The sequence below is a fragment of the Equus przewalskii genome, chromosome 22 (assembly GCF_037783145.1).
Source record: "Equus przewalskii isolate Varuska chromosome 22, EquPr2, whole genome shotgun sequence".
Taxonomy (NCBI): Eukaryota; Metazoa; Chordata; class Mammalia; order Perissodactyla; family Equidae; genus Equus; species Equus przewalskii.
In genome coordinates, this window is record NC_091852.1 from 52,380,629 (window position 1) to 52,399,136 (window position 18,508).

The 18,508-nt window shown below is 39.4% G+C and overlaps 1 protein-coding gene across 24 annotated transcripts in view; it reads right to left on the reverse strand.

Annotated features, from left to right (window-relative positions):
- Positions 1-18,508, reverse strand: part of ZNF169 (zinc finger protein 169) — a 122,914-nt gene that overhangs the window by 33,043 nt on the left and 71,363 nt on the right. For 6 of the 24 annotated variants that reach the window (XM_070589964.1, XM_070589960.1, XM_070589976.1 and 3 more), the window contains exon 2: positions 12,041-12,134. The exons of the other annotated variants lie outside the window; for them this stretch is intronic. The gene's annotated coding sequence lies outside the window, so the exon portion shown is untranslated. The remainder of the gene's footprint in view (positions 1-12,040; positions 12,135-18,508) is intronic. 24 annotated transcript variants of the gene reach the window in all.

Genomic DNA, 18,508 nt, shown 5'->3' on the forward strand with positions numbered 1-18,508 from the left:
CTCAATATGAATCATAGACCTAAAGGTAAAATGTGAAACTATAAAACTGGAAGGTAACATGTGAGAAAATCTAGGTGGCCTTGGGTTTGGCAATGTCCTTTCAGATATAACACCAAAAGTATAGTCCAGGAAAGAAAAGAATTGGTAAGTCAGGTTCTGTTAAGATTAAAAACTTCTGCTCTGCAAAAGATACTGGTAAGAAAATGAAAAGTAAACACATAGACTGGGAGAAAATACATGAAGAAAAAGAAGTGGAAAAGAGAAACAGAATCATAATCAGAGTTAAGAAAACTTGCTACACCTCTCAGTAAAATAAAAAGCAAATTGGGGTCGGCCCTGTGGCATAGTGGTTAAGTTTGCACACTCTGCTTCAGCAGCTTGGGTTCGCGGGTTCATATCCCAGGCATGGACCTACACCACTTGTCACTCATGCTGTGCCAGCAATCCACATATAAAATAGAGGAAGACTGGCAATGGATGTTAGCTCAGGGTGAATCTTCCTCAGCAAAAAATGCAATAAAAAATTTAAAAATGAAAAAATAAAAAGCAAATTTACAGTAATATCAGAGATTTGAAAAACACTATCAGGCAGTATTGATCTAATTGACATTTAAAGAACACTAAGCCCCACAACTGCAGAAGGTGCACACAGAACATTCACCAAGGTAAGTGAAATTCTGAGGCATATAAGTCACCAACTTCAAAGGACTAAAGTTTAAAAAGAGTATGTTCTTTGCCTGAGATGGAATTAAAGCAGAAATCAGTAACAGGAGGCTCTCTAGAAAAACCTCCAGAATGAGAAATTAAGCAACAGTGGTCTAAAAACAGATGGATGAAAGAAAAAATTCCAAGAGACATGAAGAGATATTTTGAACTGAATGATTCTAATAAACACAACATATTGGAACATATCACAACTAACAAAGCTTGTGACATGGAGCTGTTATGGGCTGTATTGCATCCTCTATCAAATCCATATGTGAAAGACCTCACTTCCAGTACCTTAGAATGCGACAGTATTTGGAGATAGGGTCTTTAAGTTAGAACGACTTTATCAGGCTGGGCTCTAATCCAGTGTAACTGGAGCCCTTATAAGAGGAAATCTGAACATAGATCTAGAGGGTAGACCACGTAAACACAGGGAGAAGATGGCCATGTACAAACCAAAGGCAGGCCTCGGAAGAAACCAACACTGCTGACACCTTGATCTTTAACCTCCAGCCTCCAGAACTGTGAGAAAATAAATTTCTGTTGCTTGAGCCCCCCAGTCTGTGATGCTGTTATGGCAGTCCTAGCAACTAATACAGCAGCTAAAGCAGTTCTTAAATGGAAAGTTATAGCTTTAAACAAGTGCACCGAAAAAAAGGCTTTAACTAATTAAAAGAAACTCAACTCTTACCTTAAGTTTGGAAAGGAAGAGGAAAAAAAAAGAAGAAAGAATAAGTAATAAAGAAGAAAAATCAGTGACATAGAAATGAGAATTTGTAATTGAAATACAAAGGGAATTTAAAAAGCCAAAGATTGATTATATGAAAATGATTACAATTGCTAAACCCCAGGCCTGAAACTATAAATCTCCTAGAAGGAAACATGGAGAAAAGCTTCATGACATCAGAATGGGCAATAATTTCTTAGACATAACACCAAAAGCCCGAGCAACAAAAGCAAAAATACACAAGTGAGACTACATTAAACTTAAGAACTTCTGTGCAGCAAAGAAACAATCAAAAGTGAAAAGGCAAGCTGTGGAATGGGAGAAAATAGATGCAAACCATAAACTCTGTTTTATTGTGCTTTGCAGACACTACATTTTTTTGTAAATTGAAAGTCTGTGGCAACTCTGTGTTGAGCAAGTCTATCAATGTTATTTTTCCAATAGCGTTTGCTCACTTTGTGTCTCTGTGCCACATTTTGGTAACTCTCACAATATTTCAAACTTTCTCATCATTGTTATATCTGTTAGGGTTATCTGTGATCAGTGATCTTAGATGTTACAATTACAATTTTTGGGGGCTCCACGAACCATGCCCATATAAGACAGTGAACTTAATGGATAAAGGTTGTGTATGTTCTGACTGCTCCCCCAACTGGCCATTCCCCTGTCTCCCTCTCTTGCCTCGGGCCTCCCTATTCCCCGAGACACAACAATATTGAAATTAGGCCAGTCAATAACCCTACAGTGGCCTGTAAGTGTTCAAGTGAAAGGAAGAGAGACACATTTCTCACTTTAAATCAGAAGCTTAGAATGAAGAGTGATGTCAGCATTATGGCCAAGTGAGTCCTTCCCTTAGACTCTCCCCTCTAAGATACAATAAAAAGGACATTCATAAGCCAACAGAGGACATTCACACAACACAAGACACGTCTGAGAGACCCACACACCCATACGTCTGAAGGTGGAGGTGCTGGACTCCCAGGGAAGAAGTGGAAGGAGGTAAGGGAATCTCCCCTCCCTCCCTAGGAGTGACCTAGGGCAGGGGACTGCAAGCGGCTCTAAGAAGCAGAGGAGAGGGACGGCTTTCCACGGAAATGCCTTCGCCCTCTGAACTGCCTCTCAGCTGTGTGGGTAAGCTCCACACAGAGGAGGCTAAGCTATAGCAGTGGTGTCTTCATCAAGCCAGGTCCCCAGGAGAGCAGATAGCGAGAATGCCCCCAGGATCACAAGGGGGAAACAAAGTGCCCCTTTTGCTGCCCAGCACACCAGCTGGGCCAGTCCACCAAAGCAAGGGACCCCTGTGAGAAGGCCTGCGCATACATCAGTAAAGTAACAGCTGCAAGCAGGCAATCACAGACAGGCCCTGTTAGCGTAGATTCCAAAGAACAGCCACAGATGCCAGAGAGCATGGCAGGCCCAGAATACACAGCTCCTGACCCACCTGACGGTGGTGGCAGGTGGAATCTGTGACCATATACTACCAACATGTGAAAGCACAAATCCACCCCATCAAATAATATGAAGAGATACACTAATATCCCAGGGCAAAGCAAAATGACAAGCACCCAGAAATCAATCCCGAAGCCACAGAAATTTATGATCTAAATGGCAAAGAATTCAAAGTAGCTATCATAAAAAAACTTAACAAATTATAATAAAATTCAAAAAGACAGTTCAATGAAATCAGGAATAAAATTAATGAACAGAGAGAATTCTTCACAAAAGAGGTTGAAACAATAAAGGAAAACCAAACAGAAATGATGAAGATAAAAAACACAATGACTGAGATGAAGAAAAACCTGGAGTCCCTGAATGACAGAGTTGATAGTATGGAGGACAGAATTAGCAGTTTGGAGTACTGAAGCATAGAAATGTTTCAGTGGAGGAGAGAGACGTAAGACTAAAAAGAAATGGAGAAACTCTCTGAGAAATATCTGACTCAATTAGGAAACGCAACATAAGGATTATAGGTATTCAAGATGGAGAATAAATGGAGAAAGGAGCAGAAAGCTTGTTGAAAGAAATAATAGCTGAGAACTTGCCAAACCTGGGGAAGGAGATGGAATTACAAGTAAAACAAACTAAAAGAACTCCTAATTACATCAGTGCATAAAGAACTTCTCCAAGGCATATAGTAGCAAAACTGGCAAAAGTCAATGACAAAAAGAGAAATATTAAGGGCAGCAAGCCACAAGAAAATAACCTAGAAAGGAACCCCTACCAGGCTTTCAGCGGATTTCTCAGCAGAAGCCTTATAGGCTAGGACAGAGTGGAATATATTCAAAATTCTGAAAAACAAAAATTTTCAGCCAAGAATACTCTATCCAGTGGAAATATCCTTCAGATATGAGGGAGGAATAAAAATTTCCCCAGATAAACAAAAGCTGAGGGAGTTCATCACCACAAGACCCTCCCCTTCAAAAAATGATCAAGAGGGCCATCATACCTGGGAAAAAAAAAAGGGTTTACAAAGTTATACCACTAAAGATAAAGGAAAAAAAAAATCAAAAATAACTATAATCTTTCTCTCTCTCTCTTTTTTTCTTTGGTGAGGAAGACTGGCCCTGAGCTAACATCTGTTGCCGATCTTCCTCTTTTTTGCTTGAGACAGATTGTTGCTGAGTTAACATCTGTGGCAATCTTCCTCTATTTTTTGTATATGGGACACCACCACACCATGGCCTGATGAGCGGTGCATAGATCCATGCCCAGGATGCAAACCCACAAATCCCGTGCCACCAAAATGGAGTGCATGAACTTAACTGCTATGCCACTGTGCCAGCCCCAATATAATCTCATCGTCTTAAACTACAACCTCAAAATGGAAGAAGTTGTGACAACAATAACTTACAAGGGGAAGAGAAAAGGGATGGAACGTGCTTAGATGAAGGAAATAAGACGTTATCTGAAAATGGAATATCTCATCTACAAGGTTTTTTATACAAACCTCATGGCAACCACTAAACAAATAATGAAAACAAAGACATAAATGTTAAATAAAGAGAAAACTAAGAAAACCATCATAGAGAACTACCAAACTAAACTGGCAGTTCAAAATACACAGGACAAGAAACAAGGGAAATACAGAACAACCAGAAAACAAGTGATAAAATGGCAGCATTAAGCCCCCATATATCGCTAATAACCCTAAACGTAAATGGATTGAATTCACCAGCAAAAAGACACAGAGTGGCTGGATGGATTAAAAAACAAGACCCAACAATATGCTGCCTCCAGGAAACACATCTCACCTCTAAAGACAAACATAGGCTTAGAGTGAAGGGATGGAAGACAATACTCCAAGCAAATGGCAAACAAAAGAAAGCAGGTGTTGCCATACTTACATCAAAGCAGACCCAAGACAAAAAAAGCAATGAGAGACAAAGAGGGCAAGTATAATGATAAAAGGAGCATTCCACCAAGAGAACATAACACTACTGAATATATATGCACCTACTACAGGAGCACCAAAATTGAATAAAGCAACTATTAACAGACCTAAAGGGAGAAATTAACAGCAACACAATAACAATGGGAGACCTCAACACATCACTTACATCAATGGATAGATCATCCAGACAGAAAGTCAACAAGGAAATAGTGGACTAAATGAAAAATTGGACCAGATGGCCTTAATAGATATATACAGAACATTCCGTCCAAAAACAGTAGAATATACATTCTTCTCAAGAGCACATGGAATATTCCCAAAGACAGATCATATGCTGGGAAACAAGTCAAGCTTCAATTAATTTAAGAAGATTCAAATCATATCAAACATCTTTTCCAAACACAATGCTATGAAACTAGAAATCAACCATAAGAAAAAAGCTGGGAAAGTCACAAATATGTGAAGACTAAACAACATGCTACTGAACCACCATTGGATCAATGAGGAAATCAAAAAATACTGGAGACAGGGCCGGCTCCGTGGCTGAGTGGTTCAGTTCACGCACTCTGCTTTGGCAGCCCAGGGTTTCACCGGTTCACATCCTGGGCGCAGACATGGCATCGCTCACCAAGCCATGCTGAGGCGGCATCCCACATGCCACAACTAGGAGGACCCACAACTGAAAATATACAACTATGTACTGGGGGACTTTGGGGAGAAAAAGGAAAAATAAAATCTTTAAAAAAAATACTGGAGACAAAAGAAAATGAAAATACATCACACGAACTCTTACGGACTGCAGTGAAAGTGGTCCTAAGAGGGAAATTTATAGCAATACAGGCCCATCTCAATAAGAAAAATCTCAAATAAGCAATATTAAACTATACCTAACAAAATTAGAAAAAGAAGAACAGAGCCCAGACTCAGCAGGAGAGAAATAATAAAAATTAGACAGAAATAAATTAAATTGAAAACAAAAAAAGTAGTAGAAAGGATCAACAAAACTAACAGCTGGTTCTTTGAGAAGATGAACAAAATTGACAAACCATTAGCCAAATTCTCCAAGAAAAAAAGCGAGAAGGCTCAAATAATAAATTTAGAAGTGAAAGAGGAAAAATTACAACAGACACTACAGAAATACAGAAGAGTATAATACTCTGAAAAACTATATGCTTGCAAATTGGATAACCTAGAAGAAATGGATAAATCCTTAGAATCATACAACTTCCCCAAAGTGACTCAAGAAGAAATAGAGAATCTGAATAGACCGATCACAAGTAAAGAGATTGAAATAGTAATCAAAAACCTCCCAAAAAGCAGAAGTCCAGGACTAGATGGCTTCTCTGGAGAATTCTACCAAACATTCAAAGAAGATTTAACTAGTTCTTCTCAAACTATTCCAAAGAATTGAAAAAGACAGAATACTTCCTGACACATTTTACAAGGCCAACATCACTCTGATCCCAAAGCCAGACAAAGACAACACAAAGAAGGAAAATTACAGGCCAATATCACTGATGAACATAGATGCAAAAATCCTCAACAAAATATTGGCAACCCGAATACAGCAATACATTAAGAGGATTATACACCATGATTAAGTGGGATGTATACCAGGGACATAGGGATGGTTCAACATCTGCAAATCAATCAATGTGACACAGCACATTAACACAATGAGGATTAAAAATCACATGATCATCTCAATAGACACAGAGAAAGCATTTAACAAGATCCAACATCCACTTATGATAAAAACTCTCAATAAAATGGGTGTAGAAAGAAAGTAGTTCAATATAGTAAGGCCATATATGACAAACCCACAGCTGATAACATATTCAACAGTGAAAAACTGAAAGCCATCCCTCTGAGAACAGGAACAAGACAAGGATGCCCTCTATCACCACTCTTATTCAACACAGTACTGGAGGTTTTGGCCAGAACAATCAGGCAAGAAAAAGAAATAAATGGTATCCAAATTGACAACGAAGAAGTGAAACTCTTGCTGTTTGCAGATGACACAATTTTATACATAAAAAAACCTAAAGAATTCATCAGAAAACTATCAGAAATAATCAACAACTATAGCAAAGTTTCAGGGTACAAAATCAACTTACAAAAATCAGTTGCATTTCTAAATTCTAATAATGAACTAACAGAAAGAGAATCAAGAATACAGTCCGTTTACAATCACAACAAAAATAATAAAATATCTAGGAATAAATTTAACCAAGGAGGTGAAAGACCTATACAATGAAAACTATAAGACACTATTGAAAGAAATCAATGATGACATAAAGAAATGGAAAGATATCCCATGCACATGGATTGGAAAAATAAATATAGTTAAAACATCCATACTACCTAAAGCAATTAACAGATTCAATACAATCCCAATCAGAATCCCAATGACATTCCTCACCAAAATAGAACAAAGAATCCTAAATACATATGGGGCAACAAAAGACCCTGAATAACTAAAGCAATCCCTAGAAAAAAGAACAAAGCTAGAGGCATCACAATCCCTGACTTCCAAACTATACAAAGCTATAGTAATCAAAACAGCATGTTACTGGTACAAAAACAGACACACAGATCAATGGAACAGAACTGAAAGCCCAGAAATAAAACAACACATCTATGGACACGTAATCTTCGAGAAAGTAGCCAAGAACATAAAAGGAGAAAAGATAGGCTCTTCAATAAATGGTGTTGGGAAAACTGGACAGCCACATGCAAAAGAATGAAAGTAGACCATTATCTTCCACCATCCACAAAAATTAGTGCAAAACAAATTAAAGACTTGAATGTAAGGCCTGAAACCATAAAACTCCTACAAGAAAATACAGGCAGTACACTCTTTGACATTGGCCTTAGGAGGATCTTTTCGAATACCATGTCCACTTGGGCAAGGGAAACAAAAGAAAAAAATAAACAAATGGGACTTCATAAGACTAAAGAGCTTCTGCAACGCAAAGGAAATCAGGAACAAAATGAAAAGACAACAAACTAACTGGGAGAAAATATTTGTAAGGCATATATCCAACAAGGGGTTAATCTCCAAAGTATATAAAGAACTCATACAACAACAAAAAAACAAACCACCCGATCAACAAATGGGCAGAGGATATGAACACACATTTTTCCAAAGAAGATATACAGACAGCCAACAGGCACATGAAAAGATGTTCAACATCAGTAATCATCAGGGAAATGCAAATCAAAACTGAGATCACCTTCCACCCATTAGAACGGCTATAATCACCAAAACAAAAAATAACAAATGTTGGAGAGGATGTGGAGAAAAGGGAACCCTCATACACTGCTGGTGGGAATGCAAACTGGTGCAGCCACTATAGAAAACAGTATGGAGATTTCTCAAAAAATTAAAAATAGAAATACCATATGATCCAGCTATTCCACTACTGGGTATTTATCCAAAGTACTTGAAATCAACAATTCAAAGAGACTTATGTACCGCTATGTTCATTGCAGCATTATTCACAACAGCCAGGATGTGGAAGCAACCCAAGTGCCTACCAACTGATGAATGGATAAAGAAGATGTGGTATATATATATACAATGGAATACTACTCAGCCTTAAAAAAAAAAGACCAAATCATCCTATTCACAAGAACGTGGATGGACCTTGAGGGTATTATGTTAAGCGAAACAAGCCAGACAAAGAAAAACACCATATGATTTCACTCATACGTGGAAGATATACTAACACATGGACAAAGAGAAGAGATTAGTGGTTACCAGAGGGGAAGGGGCTTGGTGGGTGGGCATAAGGGGTAAAGGGGCACATTTATATGATGACTGACAAATAATAATGTACAACTGAAATTTCACAATGTTATAAACTATTATGACCTCAACTTAAAAAAGAAAAGGCTTAGAAATGGTTAAGCTTAGTGAGGAAGGCATGTTGAAAGCTGAGGCAGGCTGAAAGCTAGGCCTCTTGCTCCAAACAGTTAGCCAAGTTGTGAATGCAAAGGAAAAGTTCTTGAAGGAAATTAAAAGTGCTATTCCAGTGAACAAACGAATGATAAGAAAGCAAAACAACCTTATTGCTGATATGGAGAAAGTTTCAGTGGTCTGGATAGATCAAACCTGCCACAACATTCCCTTAAACCAAAGCCTGATTCCAAGCAAGGCTCTAACTCTTCAATTCTGTGAAGGCTGAACGAGGTGAGGAAGCTACAGAAGAAAAGTTTGAAGCTAGTAGAGGTTGGTTCATGAGGTTTAAGGAAAGAAGCCAACCCCATAACATAAAAGTGCCAGGTGAGGAAGCAGGTGCTGGTGTAGAAGCTGCAGTAACTTACCCAGAAGATCCAACTAAGACCATTAAAGAAGGTGGCCACACTAAACAGCAGATTTTTGATGTAGACAAAATAGCCTTATATTGGAAAACGATGCCACCTAGGACTTTCATAGCTAGAGAAGAGAAGTCAATTCTTGCTTCAAAGGATGGGCTTTCTTGTTAGGGGCTAATGCAGCTGGTGACCTTAAGTTGAAGCCAATACTTACCCAGGACCCTTAAGAATTATGCTTAATCTACTCTGCCTGTGCTCTCTATAAAAAGATTCCTTTCAAAATATGACTGCTCATTGACAATGCACCTGGTCACCCAAGAGCTCTGACGGAAAGGTACAACGAGATTAATTTTTTCACGCCTGCCAACATGACATCCATTCTGCGGATCATGGATCAAGGAGCAATTTTAACTTTGAAGTCATTATTTACGAAATACATTTTGTAAGGCTATAGCTGCCGTAGAGAGTGAACCCTCTGATGGATCCGGGAAAAGTCAATTGAAAACCTTCTGGTGAGGATTCACCATTCTAGATGCCATTAAGAACATTCGTGGTTCAAGGGAGGAGGTCAAAAATATCAACATTAAAAGGAGTTTGGAAGAAGTTGATTCCAATCATCATGGATAACTTTGAGGGGTTCAAGACTTCAGTGGAGGAAGTAATTGCAGTTGTGGTGGAAACAGCAAGAGAACTAGAATTAGAAGTGGAGCTTGAAGATGTGCCTGAATTGCTGCAATCTCATAAAACTTTAGCAGAAGAAGAGTTGTTTCCTATGGATGAGAAAACAAAGTGGTTTCTTGAGATGGAATCTACTCTTGGTGAAGACGCTGTGAAAACTGTTGAAATGACAACAAAGGACTTAGAATATTACATAAATTTAGTTGATAAAGCAGTAGCAGGGTTTGAGAGGACTAAATCCAATTTCAAAAGAAGTTCTACTGTAGGTAAAATGCTACCTAACAGCATCACATGCTACAGAGAAATCATTCATGAAAAGAAGTCAATCAATGCAGCAAACTTCATTGTTGTCTTAAGAAATTGCCACAGCCACCCCAATCTTCAGCAATGACCACCCGATCAACCAGCAGCCATCAACATCGAGGCAAGACCCTCCACCACCAAAAGACTACAACTAGCTGAAGGCTCAGATGACGGTTAGGAGTTTTTAGCAATAAAGTATTTTTTAGTTAAGGTACGTACATTGCTTTTTTTAGACATAATGCTATTGTACAATTAATATGATACAAAGTAAACATAACTTTTATATGCACTGGAAAACCAAAAAATTTGTGTGATTCACTTTATTGTGATATTCACTTTGTTGCAGGGGTCTGGAACCGAACCCGCAATATGTCTAAGATATACGTGCATTGGATAAGGGGTTAATATCCAGAATATATAAAGAATTTCCACAACCCATTAACAAAAAACAAATAACCTGACTAAAAAATAGGAAAGGACTTGAATAAACATTTCTCCAAAGAAGAGATACAAATGGTCAACAGCATATGAAAAGATGCTAACCATCACAAATTATCAGGGAAATGCAAGGACATGGAAAAATTGGAACCCTAACGTATTGTTATTGGGAATGTAAAATGGTGCAGCTGTTTACTATTACTATTCCACACTGTTTACCATGTAAAACAGTATGGAAGTCCCTCAAAAAATTAACATTAGAACTACCATATGATCCAGCAATCCCACTTCTGGATATGTATCTAAAGGAATTGAAAACAGGATCTCAGATATTTGTACACCCACATTAGCCAAGATGTGGAAGCAACTTAAACATCCATCAACAGATAAACAGATAAAGAAAAAGTGGTCTATACATAAAATGGAATATTATTCAGCCTTAAAAAAAGGAAGGAACTCCTGCCATATGCTACAACATGGCTGAACCTTGATGACATTACACTAAGGGAATTAAGCCAGTGACAAAAAGACAATCACATGATTCCACTTATCCGAGGTACCTAAAGTAACAGAAACAGAAGGTAGAATGGTAGTTAACCAGGGGCTGGAGGGGAGGGGAAACAGGAAGTTGATGTTCAACGGGTAAATATTCACTCACGCAAGATGAAAAAGTTCTAGAGATCCAACAATGTGGATATGCCTAACAATACTGTACTATGCACATAAAAATTATTAAGAGGGTAAATATATGTTACATGTTTTCTACCACAATAAAAAAGAATAAAAGAGAGTCAAATCTCTCCAAAAAAAAAAAATTGTTAGATCCCTAAGAAGCATGATTAAATTTAAGAAATAATTTTTAAAAAAAGGTCAAATAGTAGCAGGAATGAAAGATGGAACATCATTACAAATCTTACAGGCATTAAAAGGACAATAAGGGATTCCTATTTAAAAAACAAACTGTAGGGAGTTCTCGTCAAGATGGCGCTGTGAGCAGACATTGAACTCGCCTCCTCCCATGAACACAACCAGGTTACAACAATTTTAGGAAGAATCACCCTGGATTGAAAACTGAAAACTGGATAAAAAGAACCCCCACAATAAGGGACAGTCCTGATGAAAGCAGAAGAGGCAGTAACTCTGGCCAGAGAGGAAAAAAGCCACCTTTAGGAGCAGCAGAGCATCTCAGCTGGCCAGGTGGGAGCCAACCTAAGGTACGAGCCCTCCCTGGAGGAGTGAGGTCTGGAGCGGGGGCAATACCGCTGTAACCATCCTTTGGACTCAGCCCAACTGAGAGGGGGTCTTACTGCCTGGCTTTGTTGGCTATTAACTGCAGCGACGACACCCCAGAAAAGCTATCGGCCAAAAGCCAAAAAGATCCGGGTCTTAAAGGGCCCACGCACAAACAAACTCATTGCAGCAACCTAAAATCACCAGAGAGAAGGATGACTGTCCTTTGGTAAAACGAGACTCACCTGGTGGGCTCTGGGGGCATCTTGGTGAGAGGAGGATCCTCTCCGGAGACTGAGACATTGGTGGGGGCCGTTGTTCTGAGCTGGTCCGGGCGTGCTGATACGGACACAGGTGGGGGCCATTGAGGTGCGTCCCTTGGGCTGTTAGCCCAGGGGTCTGCCACACCCACTAGAGCACAGATTTAATCCAGGTCAGCCAGGGCAGGCAACCCGCCCTAGGGACTGGCCCCACCTAACAGCAAGCCCTCAGGCTACTTTTCAGCCTGGATTGACTGAATGCCTTGATCCTCTACAGGCAGGCAAAGGTGTCTGCCTCTGTGGGGCAGGGCTTGCGTGAAGACCTGGTGAACTGTGGGGGGCATTGGGGCAGAGGTGGGGGCCTCTGCATTGTGGCGGTGGGGTACACTCCAGGGGGTTGAGAAGTGTGCATGGACCAGGACTGTGCTGACAGTGTATGTGGTCCAGAGGGGGGGTGAGGCTTATCAGCAGCAGAATACTTGTGTTTCACAAACAGCCATAAAAAGGATCAGCCCCACCTTCCAAAGCCTGAAACTACTGAGGGCCTCCATGCCAAGGGAGAGCCCTACTCAGCTGCACTCCTAAGAGAACTGACATCAGCCTTGTTGGCCTCAGGCCTATCACAACTGTACGCCCCAGAGCCTAGCAACCAGCTACACTGGGTACCAACCCAATTAAGAGGACAATTGCAATAAGAGTGTGCTAATAGGTGGGACCAAGATGGCGGAGTGAGTGGTCTTCTTTGTCTCTTCCCTGTCGAATCTACAACTAACTGGACATTCACCGATTAACTAAGGATATCCAGATAGCATCTCAAGACGCCTAAGAGGTGGAAATAGGTGAAAACTCTCCGACCCCCAACCCCTGTCCCCCAGACAGCCTAGTTCCTGCAGGAGGCTCTCTTCCAGCGGACTCCCCCATAGCATCGCCACACACCAAGGGCGGGAGTGTGCACTCACCAGTGGAGCGATGGTGGAAACAGGTGACAACAGCCCTACTCAAGACCCCCACGATTACATCTAAGCCCAGGGGGAATCCCCAGGGTCCCGCACCCACCGGCAGGGAAGGCCTCCACTCGCCATTAGCAGGGAGGCCCCTCCCAGAATCCAGAACAAAGGGAAGCTCCCAGTGGGCAGATTCCCCAGCATGGCACCAGACTGCAAGCTGCTGCTGGGCCCACGGTCTCAGGCGCACAGGTTGGTGCAGGGGGTGCCCGGACTTCCCGTAGACGTGCTTGGGGACATGGCCTTACTATATTGAACTACTTTCTTTCTACACCCATTTTATTGAGAGTTTTTATCATAAGTGGATGTTGGATCTTGTTAAATGCTTTCTCTGTGTCTATTGAGATGATCATGTGATTTTTAATCCTCATTGTGTTAATGTGCTGTGTCACATTGATTGATTTGCAGATGTTGAACCATCCCTATGTCCCTGGTATACATCCCACTTAATCATGGTGTATAATCCTCTTAATGTATTGCTGTATTCGGGTTGCCAGAAAACAATCCCAAAGACGATGACCTAAATGACGATGATTTCAAAACTGCCATTATTAAAAAACTCAACGAGTTAAAAGAGAATTCAGATAGACAACTCAATGAGTTCAGGAGCTATGTCACAAAAGAGCTTGACACTATAAAGAAGAACCAATTAGAAATACTGGAGATGAAGAACACAATGGAGGAGATTAAGAAAAATCTGGACTCTCTGAACAGTAGAGCAGATAATATGGAGGACAGAATTAGCAATTTGGAGGATACGAATATAGAAATGCTGCAGACAGAGGAGGAGAGAGAACTAAGACTAAAAAGAAATGAAGAAACTCTCCGAGAATTATCTGACTCAATTAGGAGATGCAACATAAGGATTATAGGTATACCAGAGGGAGAAGAGAAGGAGAAAGGGGCAGAAGGCCTGTTCAAAGAAATAATAGCTGAGAACTTTCCAAACTTGGGAGGAGAGATGGAACTTCATGTGACAGAAGACAATAGATCTCTAAACTTTATTAACGCAAGAAGACCAACCCCAAGGCATATAGTAGTGAAACTAGCAAAAGTCAACGACAAAGAGAAAATACTAAGGGCAGCCAGGCAGAAGAAAATAACTTACAAAGGAAACCCCATAAGGCTATCAGCAGATTTCTCAGGAGAGACCTTACAGGCTAGAAGAGATTGGAATGAAATATTCAAAATTCTGAAGGACAAAAACCTGCAGCCAAGAATACTCTACCCAGCAAAAATATCCTTCAAATACAATGGAGAAATAAAAACTTTCCCAGATAAACAAAAGTTAAGAGAGTTCATCGCCACAAAACCGTCTCTCCAAGAAATGCTCAGGAAGAACCTCATTCCTGAAAAATCAATAAAAGGAAAGGGGATACAAAATCCAGAACAAAGGAGATAAGCAGAAGGACAATAACACAAAGTAACAGCTCTCCATCAGGACAAAATGCAAAAGGACCGGAAAACAAGTGATAAAATGGCAACAGTAGGCCCCCATGTTTCAATAATCACTCTAAACGTGAATGGATTGAACTCTCCAATCAAAAGGCACAGAGTGGCAGGATGGATCAAAGAACAAGATCCAACAATATGCTGCCTCCAGGAAACACACCTCAGCCCCAAAGACAAACACAGACTCAAAGTGAAGGGATGTAAGACAATACTCCAAGCGAATAATGAACAAAAGAAAGCAGGTGTTGCCATACTTACATCAGACAAAGTAGACTTCAAAGCAAAACAGATAGAGAAAGACAAAGAGGAGCAGTATATAATGATAAAAGGGACGCTGCACCAAGAAGACGTAACACTTATAAATATATATACACACCTAACACAGGAGCACCAAAATTCGTAAAGAAACTATTAACAAAACTAAAAGGAGACATCAACAGCAACGCAATAATAGTAGGGGACCTCAACACCCATTAATACCAATGGACAGATCAACCAGACAGAAAATCAACAAGGAAATTATAGAATTAAATGAAAAATTAGATCAGATGGACCTAATAGATATATATAGGACACTTCATCCAAAAACAGCAGGTTACACATTCTTCTCAAGCGCGCATGGAACATTCTCAAGGACAGACCATATCTTGGGAAACAAAGCAAACATCAATAAGTTCAAGAGGGTTAAAATAATATCAAGCATCTTTCCTAATCATAATGCTATGAAACTAGAAATTAACTACAAGAATAAAGCTGGGAAAGGGCCAAAAATGTGGAGACTAAACAACATGCTACTGAACAAACAATGGATTATTGAAGAAATTAAAGAAGAAATCAAATATTATCTGGAGACAAATGAAAATGAAAACACACCGTACTAAATTATTTGGGACACAGCAAAGGCAGTCCGAAGAGGGAAATTCACTGCAATACAGGCTCACCTCAATAATCAAGAAAAATCTTACATAAACAACCTCAAACGACACCTAACGGAATTAGAAAAAGAAGAACAAACAAAGCCCAAAGTCAGTAGAAGGAGGGAAATAATAAAAATAAGAGCAGAAATAAATGATATTGAATCAAAAAAGACAGTAGAAAGGATCAATGAAACAAAGAGTTGGTTCTTCGAAAAAATTAACAAAATCAACAAACCCTTAGCCAGACTCACTAAAAAAAAAAGAGAGAAGTCTCAAATAAATAAAATTAGAAATGAGAGAGGAGAAATCACAACAGATACTGAAGAAATACAAAGGATCATAAGAGAATACTATGAAAAGCTATATGCCAACAAATTGAACAACCTAGAAGAAATGGATAAATTCCTAGACTCATACAACCTACCCAAACTGAATCAGGAAGAAACAGAGAATCTGAATAGACCAATCACAAGTAAAGAAAGAGAAACAGTAATCAAAAACCTCCCCAAAAATAAGAGTCCAGGACCAGACGGCTTCTCTGGAGAATTCTACCAAACATTCAAAGAAGATTTAATACCAATCCTTCTCAAACTATTCCAGAAAATAGAGGAAGATGGAGCACTCCCTAATACATTCTATGAAGCCAACATCACCCTGATCCCCGAACCTGACAAGGACAACACAAAGAAGGAAAACTACAGGGCAATATCACTGATGAACATAGATGCAAAAATCCTCAACAAAATTTTGGCAAACCGAATACAGCAATATATCAAAAAGATTATACACCATGATCAAGTGGGATTTATACCAGGGACTCAGGGATGTTTCAACATCTGCAAGTCAATCAACGTGATTCACTACATTAACAAAATGAGAAACAAAAACCACATGATCATCTCAATAGATGCAGAGAAAGCATTTGACAAGATCCAACATCCATTTATGATAAAAACCCTCAATAAAATAGGTATGGAAGGAAAGTACCTCAACATAATAAAGGCCATATATGACAAACCCACAGCCAACATCACATTCAACGGACAAAAACTGAAACCCATCCCTCTCAGAACAGGAACAAGACCAGGGTGCCCACTTTCACCACTCTTATTCAACATAGTACTGGAGGTTTTGGCCAGAGCAATTCGGCAGGAAAAAGAAATAAAAGGAATCCAAATAGGCAATGAAGAAGTAAAACTCTCACTGTTCACAGATTACATGATCTTATATATAGAAAACCCCAAAGAATCCATAGAAAAACCATTAGAAACAATCAACCACTACAGCAAAGTTGCAGGGTATAAAATCAACATACATAAATCAGTAGCATTTCTATATGCTAACAAGGAACTAACAGAAAAAGATCTCAAGAACTCAATCCCATTCACGATCGCAACAAAAAGAATAAAATACCTTGGGATAAATTTAGCCAAGGAAGTGAAAGATCTATACAACGAAAACTACAAGACCTTCTTGAAAGAAATCGACTACAACATAGAGGTGGAAAGACATTCCATGCACATGGATTGGAAGAATAAACATAGTTAAGATGTCCATTCTACCTAAAGCAATCTACAGATTCAACGCTATCCCAATCAGAATTCCAATGTCATTCTTTACAGAAATTGAACAAAGAATCCTAAAATTCATATGGGGGCAACAAAAGACCCCAAATTGCTAAAGCAATCCTGAGAAAGAAGAACAAAGCTGGAGGCATCACAATCCCTGACTTCAAAACATACTATAAAGCTACAGTAATCAAAACAGCATGGTACTGGTACAAAAACAGATGCACAGATCAACGGAACAGAATTGAAAGCCCAGAAATAAAACCACGCATCTATGGACAGCTAATCTTCGACAAAGGAGCTGAGGGCCTGCAATGGAGGAAAGAAAGTCTCTTCAACAAATGGTGCTGGGAAAATTGGACAGCCACATGTAAAAGAATGAAAATCAACCATTCTTTTTCACCATTTACTAAAATAAACTCAAAATGGATCAAAGACCTAAAGATTAGGCCTGAGACAATAAGTCTTTTGAAAGAGAATATAGGCAGTACACTCTTTGACATCAGCTTCAAAAGAATCTTTTCAGACACTGTAACCCCTCAGACAAGGGAAACAATAGAAAGAATAAACAAATAGGACTTCATCAGACTAAAGAGCTTCTTCAAGGCAAGGGAAAACAGGATTGAAACACAAAAACAGCCCACTAATTGGGAAAAAAATATTCACAAGTTATTTATCTGACAAAGGGTTAATCTCCATAATATACAAAGAACTCACACAACTCAACAATAAAAAATCAAACAACCCAATTACGAAATGGGCAGGGGACATGAACAGACATTTCTCCAAAGAAGATATACAGATGGCCAATAGACACATGAAAAGATGCTCATCATCACTAATCATCAGGGAAATGCAAATCAAAACTACACTAAGATATCACCTTACACCTGTTAGAATGGCAAAAATATCCAAAACCAAGAGTGACAAATGTTGGAGAGGCTGTGGAGAAAAGGGAACCTTCATACACTGCTGGTGGGAATGCAAACTGGTGCAGCCACTATGGAAAACAGTATGGAGCTTCCTCAAAAAGTTAAAAATAGAAATACCTTATGACCCAGCCATCCCACTACTGGGTATCTATCCTAAGAACCTGAAATCAGCAATTCCAAAAGTTCCATGCACCCCTATGTTTATTGCAGCATTATTCACAATAGCCAAGTCATGGAACCAACCTAAGTGCCCAGCAACTGATGATTGGATAAAGAAGATGTGGTATATATATACAACGGAATACTACTCAGCCATAAAAAAGGACAAAGTCGTCCCATTCACAACATGGATAGACCTTGAGGGTATTATATTGAGTGAAATAAGCCAGAAGAGAAAGACGAACTCTGTATGACTCCACTCATAGGTGATAGTTAACATATGGACAAAGAGAACTGATCGGTGGTTGCCAGGGGAAAGGGGGGTGGGGGGAGGGCACTAGGGGTGAAGTGGTGTACCTACAACAAGACTAATAATGATGTACAACTGTAATTTCACAAGGATGTTAACTTTCATAACCTT